The sequence below is a fragment of the Protopterus annectens genome, chromosome 9.part0 (assembly GCF_019279795.1).
Source record: "Protopterus annectens isolate FY-2018-M chromosome 9.part0, PAN1.0, whole genome shotgun sequence".
Taxonomy (NCBI): domain Eukaryota; kingdom Metazoa; phylum Chordata; order Ceratodontiformes; family Protopteridae; genus Protopterus; species Protopterus annectens.
The window spans coordinates 1061939044-1061956636 of record NC_056743.1 but is presented as its reverse complement, the minus strand read 5'-3'; positions in this window follow the sequence as shown (position 1 = coordinate 1061956636).

Genomic DNA, 17593 nt, shown 5'->3' with positions numbered 1-17593 from the left:
ATTCATTAGACTGCATCTTCTGTTGCTTAAAAGTGTCAAGGCTGTGAAAAGTAATCTGCAGTTATGAAAGTTTCTTAGCTTGTCAGAACCGAGGATTATAGAATTAAAAAATTGTGTACATAAGCACAAAAAACATACAAGTTAAAAAAAAAACAGGGAATGTCTAAAGAAAAGTGTAACAGCCACAATCCCTCTTCTTCCAGAACTCCTAAAATTGTTTAATGTTCTGACTCTTGGTCATTTCTTTGTTGTCATTAGATGCTATTCAGATAGTCCACTGTAGGGATGCCCCCTTCTGTCTGAGCACAATTCAGTATCTTGCAGATGTTATGTTCGTGATCACTGGATTTACAACTTCTGTTATTTCTTCATTCTCCTCAATGCCAAATGCTGTGGATTCAACGGTGGTATGCTTGGCAGTTCCACCAGTGTAGACTGTTTTAGTTTTGCCAGTCCTGGTTTTGGCTTTTTCAGTACCTGTGTTTGAGCTGATGTCAATGCACAGAAATGCTGACGTCCATCACTGGCAATTATGATACTGACTTATGCTAGATCTTTCTTCTGCATTAATCACCCATTTATCAGGCTTATTAGAGCCTAGTCATTGGTCCTGAGGTTTCTTAACTGACAGAGCCGTACTGTGTGTCCATCTTCTGGCTAAAACCATGTTAGCATTGTCTCCTCCACTGATGAACACCCCTATTGCTAACTTTCATTTCCTAGGCCCAACTCTGGGATTTCAGAAAGGAAAAGAAAAGTACTTCCATTGTCACCATTTACTACAATTAGACTGTGAGACAAAAGAAGAGATTCTAGAGGAAGGGTACATATAAGGAAAGAGAGCCCAGTCCATCACTGGATTCTCAAACACAATGCTTTTCTGATTTCTTTTTCTCTCACTTAGTTCCATTGGTAGTTACTGGTCATGTAGTCCAGAAGAGTATTGAGGAGCCTAGTCCAAAGTGCTGATTGTCCCAAAGTACTGTTTGGTTAAGTAACTTCCTCACGGCCACACAGTGAGCAAATCAGGGTGGAAAGATTTAAACCATGTACCACATAGGAAGCAGTGCGTTAATAAGTCAGAGCTTTAGTCCTCTGCACTAACTGCCAGAACTTCACTGCATGATTTAGAATTAGAAGAAACAGTTGTTGCATAACCAATGTCAGCTAACTTGGCCTGTAGTAGCCCAATATTTGAAGACAGTCTTCTGCTTTTACAAAGTGCTAATTGCCTGTGGAAGGTATTTGATCAAAGTAAAAACAATGCATAGTTTTCAGAGCTTCTCAAGAAATTTCCTTGGGCATTTCTCTAATGTAGCTTTAGAAAATAGTGACTTCTTGCAAGCAACTAGATACTTATCCTCCAGTTACAGAAATGGGTGATTAGATGTGTGCTGCGGAGAGACTAACACATCTACCTTAATTGTAGTGTATGAGATTTTTGCCACCTTCAGTTCAAGACCAACTATCTAGACCACAGTTTTTTAGCACTGTTCCCCACATGGGGCACTGAAAGCTCTTGACCGTTTGAGATCTGAATTGTATGAGCCAGACTCACTACTTCTGCCACCAGGGTATTATTTATTTAACTAGATAGTAGGCTGGTTTCATGATCCCTTTTTAGACTTTTCCTGGGCTTTATGCTGATTGTCTAAATTAATTACATCATTCAGCCGTTGATTGCATTATTCATTCCTTTTTCAGTAAACCATCTATAATGCTTTGCAGACCTGTACAGTTCCAGCAACAGATTCAAAAAGCAGTATGAATGCATCAGCATATAACATATTTCAGATGATTAGATACTTTACTCTGTGCAGATACTTAACATGTCTTGGTTCATCTTCCACTTGCACAGTACATAAATAATAGAGGAGGTAACGTTATCTTCACATATTCCACCTCCATCCACTACCTACCACAGTCCATATTTTGTTTCCAAACCATGATTAACCAGTCTCCACTTGCATGGCCTCCTATACCCACCATTCTATATATGGAATCTGTTCAGTCTGTTTGCTAACTGTTATCCCTTCAGAAGTTGTGCTTCCTTCCATTCCATATTACATTGCATTCATCTTTCAACCTCTGTCTTTTCATTTCTGTTTTTCACCTCCCTCTAACATTTGCTTTGCAGTTATTCTAAACGTTAGCCTTTCCAGCTAGGATCTTTTGTCATGCTGAAGTCACTCCTACCGCTATTCTTTCTCTCCTTTGCCTCATTCAAGTCATCACAGCAAAAACATTTTCTTTATCTCTTAATATTTGTTATTTGGGCCCATACACCAGCCTTTTCACTGCCAGTATACCTTCTGCTTTTACACTCCATTAACACCTAATGTCCAGAGTCACACATCTATATACACACTTTTGATCGTTTCTACCAACTTGTCTCTGCATCAGTACTCCTAACCTTTCTTTTCTTTTTCTCCCATGACTGACAACACCCATTTACTCATTTTGTTACTTCCTGATTCCTCAACACCATCTAGTAATATCACCATCCCTGCCCCCTCATTGCAGAACTGATATAGAAATTTCTTTCTTTAATGGGGTCATTAAGCTCTCAGTGTTCCAGGTCACATAATTTTTCTCACTTCTCTTCACTTTTTCCTTTATTTCTCTTCACCCACTACTATACACACACATCAGACCCCTTGATGTGACCCCCCCCCATAGGCTCTGTGGATCCTTGAGCATGTAGAAAAAAACCTGCTATTCCCAGTCAGACCATGTACTACCATGTATTCCTGCTGCAGCTGCCAGTCCATCCCTTACTTCTTTTTTCTTCCTTTCACTTCACTCCTTCAGCCTTCTTCCATATCTCTGCCTATCATCACATAGATCCTTAATTCCTTTTCAGATGTCTGTCAGTAAATGCATTTCAACAAACCCTGTACTAGTAGCCATAACAGCTACATAAAAAACATGCAGGCAGCATATTCTAAAAATTCCTACACATTTACACCACTTGCTTAAAAATACTAATACATACACAGGTTGTACTGATTAAGTGATAAATCATGTATTTCAGTACTCTGGTGAATACTGCCAAATTAAGAAACTCTGTGCAGACTTAGCATATCAGGATAGAAATTTAAGCCAGCTGCAGTGCCATCTTCATAACATCCTTGTAGTCTTTTTCTCCATCCTACATTAATTGAGATATCTACCCTGCTTCACCTCCAGTAAATATACTGTGCAAACTTTGACACCACTCCACCTCCCACTCTCAGACACACAAACGCACATGTACACAAACACCAGAGACGGACGCACACACTTTACAGACTGTTGCAGAAAACAGATCATTGATAGGATTGTATAACTTAAAATTGCAGTATGGCTTACTAACCCTAGTCTGTGACCTGAACTTAAAATATCTCACACATTTTAAAAGTTTTGTCTGGAGAAACGGATAATCTATTTTAAACTATTTATACAGGTTTCATATAGTGCAGTCTTCACAGCTCTCAGCTATTAAGTTTATATGTTTTGGCATTCTCATAAGAGGATAGCACCATGTTTCTTAACCTAAATACCCCCTGTTCCCCACTCTAGACTTGTCACCACATCTTATTACTTTTTCTCCCAGCAGCAGAATACCTCCTTTTATAGTATTCCATACTTTGCTTCTGTTCTGCAGCCATATGATTTGACTTGTCCTTACTATATTCTGAGGCAAGCACACTACAACCTTCATGGCACCGTAGAAGCGAATATAAGACAAAGCAAAAACAAGCAAAGTATCATCTGCACTCATGGTGAAGAGGGATTAAGCCCTGACTGAAAAAAAAAAAAACAGGCGACCTAAGTTTGGATGCGCCCCATCCTGGTGATGGATGGTAGTTTTCTCACTGATGCTCAAATGAGAAAACCTCAGCTGAAGAGCAGAGGCCCACCATTCCACTGGGAGCTGTGTCAAAACTGCTATAGATTTCTACTTTAATGGGTTTATTAACTCCCAATGTTCCAAGTCACAGTGGGTGCGACTGCCTAAGTTGGTCATGGTAGCATTTGTCGGTGCATGTGGGAGAGCATGTATACATGGTCAAGAGGGCATCGGCAGCCCTTTCAGTGATGCAAGTGCTCATGTCACCACTCAGGGCAGGGTTAGGCCAAAATAAACAAAAGCTGTCATCACTTAGATGCCAGCCAGTGAGATGGCAAAGGACCCATATGGCTACCTTGGATGAAGGTTCCCCTCAGACAAGGTGTGTTTGACAGAGAAAACCATTGATGATCAGCAGGCATGGGGAAAATAACACAAAAAGGAAAAAAAAGTACCATTGGTGAGATTCACTTAAAAGTATTGGAATTCCATCCACCCTTTAGTACCTTAATAGGTCCCCTTCGTATATCTGTTTTCCAGATGTCATTACATTAATTCCCTTTAACTCTTATATACATGTATCTCATTTTATCAGTAAGGCATACATTGGGTATTAACTGAATAAATATATGAAATAAAATGGAAACTAGAACTGAAAACTTTCTTTAACTGTTAGACAAATGTCCCTGATTTTTATTTTTTCTCAACTTCCATCACACAACCATCTCATGAATGTGCTGTGCCACATTCTGCCAAACGAGATCTGCAATCCTGGTTACACTGTATAGCTCACCACAGTTGGGTAGGTTGCTTTCCCTGTCTTGCATCCACTTATCTCAAAACAGGCTTAGGAAGGCACTTAATTCTTACATGTGATTCCAAGATTGCAAAAAATGAAACAAAAGGACTAAAGCAAGACATAATCAGATAGATCACATTCCATAAAACACTTGCTGTATTAGACATTCATCCTCATTTTTGTCTGTTGTTTTTATGCTTTGCATCTATTTTCCCAATGTGCATCTGCCCATTCTCTTCTTCGGGTGTCAGGAATGCAGTGGCCTCTTGATCACAGAGTACTTCATCATTTTGGTCTGATGCTTCTAGCTCATGGTTCCATCAGATGCTAACATTTCATTTCTTTAATGTCTCTGAGGGTCCTTACACGCCATGACCTGTTACTACCCACTCCTTTCCCCTATGATCAGTCTGAATACCCCTTATGCTTCCTTTACTGCTTAAGTTCACCACCATCAAGTTTGCTTCTTCCTAGGACTGTTGCAACTGATTGTGTAGTCTCGTGAATATCAACACCACTCTGGAATTCTTTCATATAGACTTGGATATTCATATTGAATATCCACACCATTCTGGAATTCTTTCATATAGACTTGGATATTCATAGTGAATATCCACGCCTCTCTGGATTTTTTTTAGACTTTGAGATTAATAGTGAATAGCCACACCATTCTGGAATTCTTTCATATAGACTTGATATTTATAGTGAATATCCACACCTCTCTGGAATTCTTTTCATATTTTGGTATCTGTTACAAGACAGAAAATATTCCAGCAGAAGGAAATGGTTGACACTCTGAAATATATGTTCACGCTCAAAGAAGTTTAATAAATAAATCACAAAGCTTTCAGATCTACATCCTCCTTCAGTGTGTAAGAAACAAAAGTATACTCCCCTCTTTATATACAGTCAGTATAAAATCACATGACACAGCTTTAATGACCATTCAGTCACCCTAAATGGTATACACCATAATAAATACTAAAAAGCACTTGTAAAGCATAATAAACACGCAATAAAAACACAAAATCGCAAATACACAACACATAGGTAGAAAACTCCATCTAAAAAAATTTCTTTTGTACACAAAAAAATAAATCTTTCCTCTTATTTCTTTAAAATCATATGCTTCTTTTTTAATACTGGTTTAAGACTTTCAGTGGCAGGTTTAACATCTGCCTGAAGTAATGTAATCCATTCACATTCACTGATTTCCAGTATATTATTATTATTATTATTATTATCTCCCCCTCCAATATTCGGATAGACATTAATAACCCAAAATTTGAACATGTGATGAACACACTTCCTCCTCAATATATTCAAGGGCATTGGCATTTACCTTTCTTCTAATATCAGATTTATGTTCAACAGTTCAGTCCTTAAGTCTACGCAGTGACTTATCTACATAGAAAGCGACACACATTGTGCACGAACCAAAATATACCATATTTTTTTAGATGGAGCTTTCTACATATGTGCTGTGTATTTGAGATTTTCTGTATTTTTTGTGTGTTTATTGTGGTTTACAAGTGCTTTTTAGTATTTAGTATGGTGTATACCTTTTAGGGTGATTAGTCATTAAAGCTGTGTCATGTGATTTTATATTGATTGTATGTAAAGAAGAGAGTATACTTCTATTGTTTCTTACACACTGAAGATGGACGTAAGGCCAAAAGCTTTGTGATTTATTAAACTTCTTTGAGCGTGGACATGTACTTCTGAGCATTGAGTTTCCTTCTACTGGAATATTTTGTGTTTGAACTTTTGTGGTTGCAGTGAAGGTTCACCATAGAGCTGGTCCTTGGTTTTTATTTGTATCTGTTACAAGAGCCATCTTGAAGATATGCAGAGTATCCAAGGCATTGAACAGAACAAATGAAGATGAAAATTCAGGAGTGGCTTTTGCATTCGGTACTGCCTTAATTTCTACCCTTCTATTTCTTATATTTTTCCAGGTGATCCATACATCTTCTTTCTGCACAGCTTAAGTACAAACGCTTGACATTTGTTTTGTAAATGAAAACAAAAACTTTTTATTGGAAATGGATAGAAAGTGGAAGTGGATAGATACTGAAATTCGTGTGAGCTGTTGCCCATTTTATACCTCCATTAGCTGGCAGGCATGTAAGGCAAAGGCAAGATAAGCTACTGGAGAATTCCGAAACCAGGGTCATTGGTCCTAATATCAGTATTAATACAGAAGCCACTTTTAAAGGTCTGTCACACACCTGTATCATTGCATGCTCTTCTGCTTATCATCCCCCTTGTGAAGTTAGTAGAAGCCTGTAAATATATGGAATCACAACAAAGCTGCTTCATCTTTATTCATGGTTGTGATCTTACACTTAAAAGTATTACACTGACCAGGTGTGTAGTTGTCGTGGCTGTGGATGAATTATTTGAACTCTAATTAGTTGACTGAATATTAAGTAAGGGGAGTGATGCTAGGTGTTTCTTTTTTAAAAGATTCCTTATTCAGTCACTGCTGCATTACTGCGCTCTGTCATGTCTTTTTTTTCAGTGAATGGCTTTCCATGTTTAGATGTTCTTTATAGTAGAGTGCTTTTTGTTAAAATCAGTTACTTAGCTCGGAGAGGGTTTCTTAAAATAAAAGTAATGACTAATAAATTGCATAAACCAGCTATGACACTGCCAGTATCTAATGAAACAAATCTGTGCTGCAACCTGGAATCAGTGGCATCGCTGTCCCTTTAGTGTTGTCATGACAACCTCCTATTATGTGTACTTCCATGTTAAATGCATTCACTCTAATACTACCTATTAGTCTTGAGTAGAGATCCTGACTTATTTGTTGCATCTTTTGCCATAACATTGGCCAGTTGTGGCACAAGTGTTCTGTTCTAAAACTGCCATCACTTATAGTATCCTTGAAAACAGATGCCATTGAGAGCATGTTTGTTTATTTGGACTTGCTACCAGCTGCAGAACCCATGGCTTGAAATGCTGCAGTTTGACAGTTCCCTTTAAATTACTGTCAGCGGAGGAGAGTTAAGTATCAGGTTATACAGTGTTTCTGTTCAGATTTTCATTGCCATTTTTTTAGATGGGTTAAGGATTATGGCCTTTACAGCCTGTTTACATGCTTCTGTATCAGGGAATCTGAAAAAGTTACCTCTGTGGTTGTAGTTTTATCATGCTGCCATATACTGCAATAGGTTTTTAAAAGAGATCTTGGTACGTCTGTGTCTTCATCAGGTTTCCATTTTTTGTGCTTGTCTAGAGTTGGAAACTTGCAATGTGCCAAACTACATGATTATTCAGAAAGTAGTATTTTAGACATATCCATCTCTCGTGCACTCTTTCTGTATCTCCAGAGTTTGGAAAACAGAAAGCAAATATATGGTATATTTTGCTCTTAAGATTTAGCATTTTGTTACAGCCTCAGCTAAGGGGATGAGTGGGTGGAAGAATTAGCCTCACAACACACTTAATTGAGTCATTAAGAGACAAAAACAAAAATAGGAAAGAGATGTTAAAAATAGTGATAACACATTTAAAATTAAAATGAACATTGTCATTTTACTGGGTTAAAACACTTTCCTGCTTACATCAATACCGACAGCCGTCTTTGACTTTCTATGCAAGTTTTACTAGTGATTCTGTACAGACGATCTTTAGTATTCAGACACTGTGTAAGTAGGTATGTCTTACTAATGTACTGCAGTTTTGCTGAGTTGTCTTGTTACACACTGCAGGTGTTAATCCCACTATGTTGCTGCCCACTGAATGAATGTTAATGTGGGCTGCATATCCTCACATCTGTATTGCTATATGTTGTGAAGGTGTTAATGTAGCTTGCAGGATGTGTCCATCACACATGCCATGCTGATGCCCTTTAGAATTTGAGTGGGTTGCCTAGAATACAGTGGATATAAAAAGTTTACACACCCTTGTTAAAATGAGACCACAATAAATCATTTCAAAACTTTTCCCACCTTTAATGTAACCTATAACCTGTACAATTCAATTGAAAAACAAACAAATCTGTTAGGGGAAAAAACAAAAAATAAAAAATGTACAGTAAGCTGGTTGCATGAAGGTTTGTCAAATATTCTGAAAATTTTCTATGCACATTTTTCTTTTACAGTTTTTGTAAATTTGTTTTAAGACACAACAAAAATTTGGCAAAGTAAATGCATGCATATAGTATTAGCTATGTGATTTTTTTCATAGTAAATTTCACACCTTAATTTTGTCCCTTACAGTATGATTGCAGCAGGAAAAAATGGCTAATTTGGACATTCCCTTGCATATCTGATAAGTTCAGTGAAATGCTGGATCATCTGTGGTTTCAGACACAACTTGCTTTAAGATATTACTTTACAAGGTTTCTAACAGAAGAAGGCAAAACAGATTTGTATTGTCTAATTTGTGTCATGGGGTCTACAGGAGAAAGGGAACTTGATGGTAGGTTATCTTTCCTGTTTGAAGGAATTATTTGGACAGATTGTGATGTCTTTTGCCTTCTGCATTACAAATCCACAAGATCTTAGCAATACATATGAGAAATGAGATTAATGTCCTCATATGAGTCACGGCTTGACCTTTTTATAGTCTATGGCCCTCTTGCCAGAGAGTTGCACCTGTCTCTGCGACTGTCTTGCATAATTTTCTGCATGCTTGCCCTTTGTCATCTTCATTTTGTGTTGCTACTTCGTAGCCATTTAGTGCTGTCTGACTGCATTTTCCAAACACTACTAGATTGTCATTCTGACCTGCCAGTTTTCTAAATTGCCTATGTTTCATACTAGTAGCATACTAGTAGGACAATTGAGCTGTTGTGTTATAGAATTCCCATGTATGATTGCAAATGAGCTTATGATGGACAAAGAAACTCCTGCATTGTTATGGTCAGCATATCTTGCTTAAGAATGTTCTTTATTTTGATGATTCTGGCTACTGTATGACATTTGATAAAAGGGGGTTGAAAAAAAGAGTAAGAAATCATGAAAAGGTAACATCCTTAAGAAAAAATAAAGCTCATGAAATATACTGGATAAAGTAAAATAATAGAGGAAATAGTTTGAAAACAAAAGATAACTAGACTCATAAATCAATACAAGTCTTACAGGCCAGGAAACCATTAAAGAGCTTAGCACAATGTTCCCAATTGTTCCAGAGCACGGTCTGTTTGTGAGTTGCTAAGAGTCACTTACTAGGCAAAAGGAGGCTTAGACAATCAAAGTGTAGATTGCAGGAAGTAGCTTAACAACATGAAGCCTTATTTCCTCAGTGCTAACTGCCAGAATAATGCATATGGTTCATGTGCTTCCTGTCCAAGAGACAATTGGAGCACTGATTCCAATTTTTCCAGAGCACTGTCTTAAGTGACTTGCTTAGAATTGCACACTAGACAAGGGGAGCTGAGACAATCAAACCCTGGAGTGCAGAAGCAGCTCATTAACAGTTCATAGCCTTAGTACCCACACTGTGTCGCACTGTCTAAATGTTGGCTTATGGACAATCAATTTAACTCAAGTTCTGGATTTTGGGAATGGAGTTCCTTATTTACTGAATGAAGTTCCTTCAGCCTCTGACTCTAATAGAAACACCTTTCAAAGGTCTCTTCACTGGAGTAGTGCAGCACGTAAGCTTGAGTGACAAGAAACTCCACATTTGCTGGTTTCTGAAGAGGAAAAGTCTTAGCCTCCATGAGCATTTTTCCTAGTGGAACTTTTTTTTCTGTTAATGAGACACTGGGTAATCTTTACTTAAAAAGAGATGCGTACAGCTCACGAAAGAGTCTTGTATATATATATATATTTTTTTATCTCATCAGATAAAATGTTTAGGAGGTATTGCCTTATACACTCACCGGTCTTGGCTTGCTTCACCAGTACAAAATCATGAAAATTGCCAATGCAGATCAATATCCCAGTGTTAAATTATTTGTAGTATTGCTAAGAAGTAATGCTAGAAAGTAAGAAAGACCACTTAAGCATAGGCATTGAGTGTACACAAGTTCTGCATAATGCCAAATTGTCACAGGTTCCTCAGTAGTCTCCCATGTTGTCATCAAACTTTATTGCAGTAGCTTCTTTCCGTCTAAAATGAGGCCAGCCCCTCCCCCCATTTTGTTTTCTCTGCAGAATAATACCTTTACAAGAAGCAGATGGAATTTCTTTTATTCCTTGTTACAAATTTGAACAATTCATAGTACGTGTCCTTAGGTAACTTCACTTCCTGTGCCTGCTTCACCCACTGAGGCCTTTCTGATATAGTCCCCAACTCGTTTGCCTCTTTTCTGCTGGGGCATCTTTGAGAAGTTTGTCTTTGGAATAAATTCCTTCTTGGGGTACATACTGAGATCTGGAGATCTGAAGGGATCTATCTTGATGTCTGGGGTTTTCTAAAATGGGATGAAAAGGAAAGCTGTAAGTGGCCATTGTTATTAATGATATCAAACATTTATCTGCCCTTCCCTTAGGATTGAAAATGAGCTGCTGATCATTTTTTATAGCCTGCACAGTCAGGTATTGACAACTTGATCCCATTATGCTTGTATCACTTCTGTACTGAGAAGTCTGCATTGACTGCATATCAACATCAGTATCATTGCTAACATTTTTTGTGACATATGAAGGCATAATTGACATAGTTCCTTCCTTTTTAGTAGCAGTTGGAGCCCAATCAGCCAGACCACTGCCTTAACAGTATTGGTGAGGGGTTTGCTAAGGCTTCTAAGGCTGATTTTCAAACCCTGAAGTAAGAAAATTATTCCACTTAAATAGACAACTTGCCTTATAAGTTCACTGCCTCATAATTTATGAGGTCGCTACTCTTTGATCAGTTGTAGGAGGTCGTTAACAATGTACTTATTCCAGATGGGTTGCTTTTGTAATGTATCTTTAGTATTTATTTATTTACATCATTTTAACAGAACTGTTTCACTGTGAGCGGATATGTTTTTAATTCTGGTTGTATTTATTTTATTGTCCACTGTTTAATCTTTTAAACACTTTTATAAAGCTGGTTTAGTTTGGGGAAAATGTATAGATTACATTAGCATCTGGGAGCAGACTGTTAGAGAATATTTCTGAGGGTTATGTAACAGAATTTTTCCATGAACCTGTTCCAGGCCTCATGCACATTTGGATTTGACCACAAAGATGTTAAATGAAAAGGCAATGTGGTAGGTAGATCTCGCAGTTAGGTTCTTGCAGGGCCAGAAATTGGTAACAAATGGAGGGAGTGGCAGAAATTTCAGCCCTAAACAAGCTACTCCTATTCTTCCTAACAGAAGTTTGCAGAATTTGTTTCAATCTAAACTCTTGGATGACATCCTGGATATGAAGATGTTTAGCTGTATATCAAAAATTACTGCTCTCATTGTATATTTCTCAAGTTCCAGGTTGGCTTATTAAATTTCCATTTTTCAGTGTGGCAGCATGCATAGAAGGTTAAAGCTGACTACAACCCAGATGGCCTGAGTTTGTGTAGTGGTTGGGGTACCAAAAGAGCTGAGGAGGTGGGAGTGAATTGCTTATTCCAGCTCTTCTCATCTAGGGGGAGAGAGGTGAGTTGGTTCATGATCATTTGGTGTGTCAGTGTAAGCAGAGTCTTGCACAAAGGCCATTAGTGGGAATGTAGCCTTGATATCCCAGTATAGTGATGATAGCTCTCAAGGAACACACATTTTATATGATCAGCGGATGCCTTCCTGTGATGTAGTGCTGTGTCAACAACCAGGATGTGATTAGAACTGTAGGGGAACTTCTTTATAGCCCATGCGGGAAATGATGAGTCACTGATTGCTTATTGCTTGTGGACAGCCCTGGCTTGGGGAAGTAAAACCAGTCTTATCAGACTAATGAGATGAGAGCATCCTAGCCCCAGCTGATGACAGACAACTTATGATGATCTACAGGTACCAGTCTGGGGGAGGGGAGGATAAACCAGAGTATAACATGGCTGTGCAGAAGAACAGTCACTTCTGCAATAATCAGATGAATAGTAGAGCAGATGTGAAAGCATGAATCACCTTCATGGCTGCCTGTATGATGACCTCTCTAGACAGCTCTAGCCTTCGTAATGGAGAATACTTATATGGGGAAACAAATGGGCTAAAGTCCTGTTAGGGAGGCTTGATTGCCTGCAGTCACTGGGCAAAAAGTACTTTGAAAAAATTTTTCCAGTATCCCTATGTGTTCCCTTGGCATGTTCGTTTTCCCTGGGAGTGTTTACAAAACACATTGCACTTCTACATACAGGCCACAGCTAACACAGATCCGGGTATTGCCATACCTACATGGCTACAAAATAATGATAATATAGCCCTCTGTTCACTAAAAATAGTATCTTACTTTAGTTATGATAGTCATGTTTCTAGGACTATCCTTGAAGCTAAATAAATTGTAGCAAAACACTACTTGTAAAGATTGTTGTTTTTTTAGGCTTAGCTGTCAGCACTCTAGTATTTATTCCATAGGAAAAGATCAAGGAAATTCATGAGCCATACAGCGACTCTGCTTATTAGCTTTAGCAAGACAGTATCTTTGGAGTTCATGTTCATATCTTCACACATCCAGATAGTATCTAGGGCTAGATTACATGTGTGACAAGCTTGGTGGCTTCTAAGAAAATAGAAGGAATAAAGCAATGGATCCCTTACAACAACACATTCCAGTTCTCTTAACTGTACTAAAGGCAATCTTATGCTTGGCTAAGCCACACTATAACTGCTAACGTGGACATAGTAGATACTTCATAGTATGTTTGGAAGGCCCATCTCATTTTTTTAAAGATTCGAGGGGGTTATTGTACCAAAAGATTGTCGGGAAGGACAGTCGTGCAACTCTACATTATATATTCCTTTGATAGACAGTGGGGCAGTCATGTGGCCTGTCAACATGCCAGAAGAGACATATGCTTACCTTATTTGTAAACAGGCAGTGAATATTTGGGAGTGATTAACAGGTTGCACAGTCACTTCAGATGTAAAGAATACAGTAGAAAATATCTTGAAGAAAACTACTCCTGTTTGAGTGGCATCTATGAAGCTTTTTCTTCAGATAGGCCTTGCATGGAAAGTACTTTCTCCTTTCCATGGAATAAGAATATGTTTTTTATCTTTTCCCATTTTCTTTAACACAGAGAATACCAATCAAGACCAAAAAAAGGTATGACAAACTTAGGGGCAAGATGCTGAAGGCATAATGGTTCAGGCTACATTTTCAGATAACGTTGATGTCTGATAGCTGTATTCCTTTTCAAGTTGTGACCATGTCATCAAAAAAGTCCAGGCCGCAGATCTATAAAACTCCATGGTTGCAGGATTTGTGCTTGATTCTAGAACACCTCATTCTCCTCATCTGAAATTGTGCATATTTTAAAGGAAACCAGAATTGTTGACTAGAAATTCTTATCTGGCAGTAGAGAGCAGGTGTTTTCTTAACTGATCATTCACCTAAACCGCATTTATAATAGAGACTATCATCAAACTCCTTGTAAAGGACTACTGTCTACAGTCACTGTCTGCTGTTGTGGCTATTATTTCCAAGGATTCTGACGTAAAGAAATCCTAAAATCTAAAATATAACTTTGAATTTGAAACATGTTTGGCATTTACGCTTACCTATATCTCTGCTGGCTTTTTCACTGGACTAAAACATTCTGTCCTAAATGTGTTATATTTGTAGATATCTCCTTACGTAGAAGAAATTCTGAGCTGCATGATTTGATACATGACTTTCCCCAAATCATATACAACAGGGACACCAGTTAGATCATTCAATTATTGCCTCATTTATGCCAATTTTCTTCTCACAAAAAGGAGGTGCAGTTGTATGTGCATATGTAGCTTATATGTGGACAGAACCAAAGATATCAAGAAATTGTCCATTTCAAGCAAGACCTCATTGTTCTGTCCCGTTGGATTTCATCCTACCAACCTGGCCCTCTGTGCCCCATGTCCACAATGGGTCTGCCAGCCATCCTTCTACCAGCGCAGACTATTCCAGTATATCCAGGACCAGTTGTGGATCCAAACGGCATCCTGGGGGCTTGGCCATCTGTGCTTCTTTTGGTGGGGGTTCTTTTATTTGTCTTTTCATTCCCTTTCCCCACCCTACACTCATCAATTATGTGCAAGGGCTACTCCCCTCTTTTGACAATGCTCCCCCTTAGGGTGCATCATTGATGAGCACCCAACCACCCAGGATGGGCATGCCCATCCCTCCATTCAGTCACCTGAGCTGCTTATAGAACCGGGTTGCCTGGGCTGTAGTCAAAGCTTTTATCCCTGTGCTGTACCAGAATAGTTTTGCCATTGCTTTTTCATATCACAGATATAACAGGACTGACAGACACAGTCAGGATGCATTCTACTATAACTAAAGTGACTTGCTTGGATTAAGCATGTCTCAGCACAAGGCATGTGCAGATATGCAACATGGCAGTCTCTCCACATGTTCACAAAATGGCATATGTATTTTCCCTTACATTTTTGTTAAGTCTTAGTAATACTAGAAATGATTTAATAGTGGCTGCTGCTGTGTTGTAGTTCATTTCTGTGTATCGGTGCCAGTCAGTAAATCGGTGGCACTTTCGTCAGCTTGTGTTTCAGTGAAAATGTTTCAGAGAAAAGTGGAGAACTCCCAATTTTACACTGTTGTGCAACCTCAGAGTAGGTATATTTAAGTTCAGAGGGTATGGAAGATGCCCCCCCACACACACACACAAATGGGAGATGCAGAGGTTTGCCCCCCTGCAAAAAAAAAAATATATATATTTACTCTGAGTTGCACCAAAAGTGTTTTTGGAGAAACATATGCAGAGTTTTTGCTGTCAGAGAAGTTGTTGATCTATCAGCATGATTCTTCACTTTGGCTGTTCCAATTTTATCAGTTAAATGCTGCAGAGTGAATGACAAATTTTTTTCCCGTGATATTTGCTCTTGTTCTGTGGTTGTAAAGCCATAGGATTATTTTAAGGGTGTGTGGGGAGGTTGTTTGCAAAAAACACTTTTTCTTTCTTTTTGGATTCTCGTATGACACTATAAGTTAAAGCTCAGTTTTTGATGGGCTAGTCTTTCATAAGAGTCTTCTCTTGGCTGCGTGCCACCCTAGTAAAATGTATTCTACTATTTCTGGTCTCTTCCATGATGTAAAACAGTAGAACAGTGAAGGGGTTACAGTAACACTATCTCTTCAGGAGGAAAGCATATTCAGTAGAGACTACAATACTCCCCCGCATTTTTTTATAAATTTGTATTTGGATAAGTTATTTGCAGCCTACCTGCTATACATTATATGCAATTAATTAGCAGTGTCAATATTGCATTTATATGAATTTTTTTTAACTGAACTTTAACTTTTATGTGCAAGTTTCCAACAGAAAATTATTATTGCACAGGCAGTGCTTCCTTTTAGAAGGGCTTTTTCCAGTTGATACCAGAAAAGGAACAGCAACAGAATGAAGCATAATTTGACCTCAAGCAGTGGAATTTTCTAGAATAAATAGACTAGCTGGTAGTATATTTGAGTAAAGTGCATTTATGTAGCTGGTGAAAGAGTCTGCCCTCAAAAATTGCTGTTAATGTGAGTTCTTCACATTGCTACATCAGTAATCTGGTAGCTCTGCAGACGATCTCATCTTCCCCAGAATGCAAAGACATTATGACCGAAGACAAGGAAATGGTACAAGCCCTTTCCTTCCCCTAGTTTCACATTATGTCTCTCTGTCTTCAGTCACGCATGTTTGGAAGCATTGTTTCATTTATTCTGCTGCTTTTGCTTGAATTCTAATGGCAAATTTTAGAACAGACTGAAGCTCTACATGCATGCTGTTTACACTCAGGAAGTTAATTATAACATCACTTTATTTTAATCAGTTTGTACAGTGCCAAAAATGTATTTTCTGAAAGAGTCATCTGGGTGCAGGAAAGATAACATTTGCCTGCTTACCATATTTCTGCCTAAATTAAACCAATAACTGTTGAGTTCTGAGTTGTTATTGTAGTCTACCATTATAAAGGGACTGCTCTTTCAAATGGGAGGACCATCTAAATCTCAGTTGTTTGCTGCAGATAACACACTGGAGGCAGCACTGTTGTATTTGAGTATTTCCCTAACTCCTAAAGCTTTCATATGCTGTCCTTGTGTAATATAGACATGTCTAAGGTTTTTTAATTAAATTTAGACCAAAGTCGAACCAAAATGCAATTTCTGTTACCTGATAAATGGTTATAGATTAATTTTAAATTACTAGGAGTTAAACATACATGTTCAGGCTGCTACCTCACACATAGTGCCGCAAGGAAAATCTGTACTAGTAACCTCAACTGTATAGCACTCCCATTTTAAATACTTGTCAAGTTATGGGAAATGTTGTTTAAATACAGTTAAAAAGTACAGCAGTATCATGGTTATGTTGACCAACATAGCAGGTAGTACTAATATATTTTTAGATGAAATTGACTCTCATTGTGGAGTGTGATGCCTGGCTCACTTTTCAAGTATCATAGATTAAATTTGTGAAAATGCTAATTGTGTTTATGAAGGCTGTCATAATTTCTGTGTTTCCATGTCATCATCATGCTGTTTAGCATCTTCCCTGAATGTACCATACATTTTGGTGCCTCCTTGTGACAGATGCCAAAATTTGTGCCTTACTCTATCCCATTGGCTTTGCACCTCTTGTCCTTTTTACAGAATTGAACTAGACTCTGGACTCTGGGATTGCAGTTCAACATTTGCTGCTGTTTACCGTTGGACTAATACATTTTTGTGATATTGAAATACTCATTGATGTATATATACAAAAATGCCTGAGAGGACTGGAAAATTTACAGAATATGAGTTTTTAAGGTTGTCACAAGTTTGACCTTGTCAGCATCATGGTTTGTTCAAGTTTCCGTAACAAAATTGCAGTCTTTGGGATTTGTGTACCAGATGATACAGAATGTACCGTGTGTCTGACTAATGTTTAAAGTTTTTGAA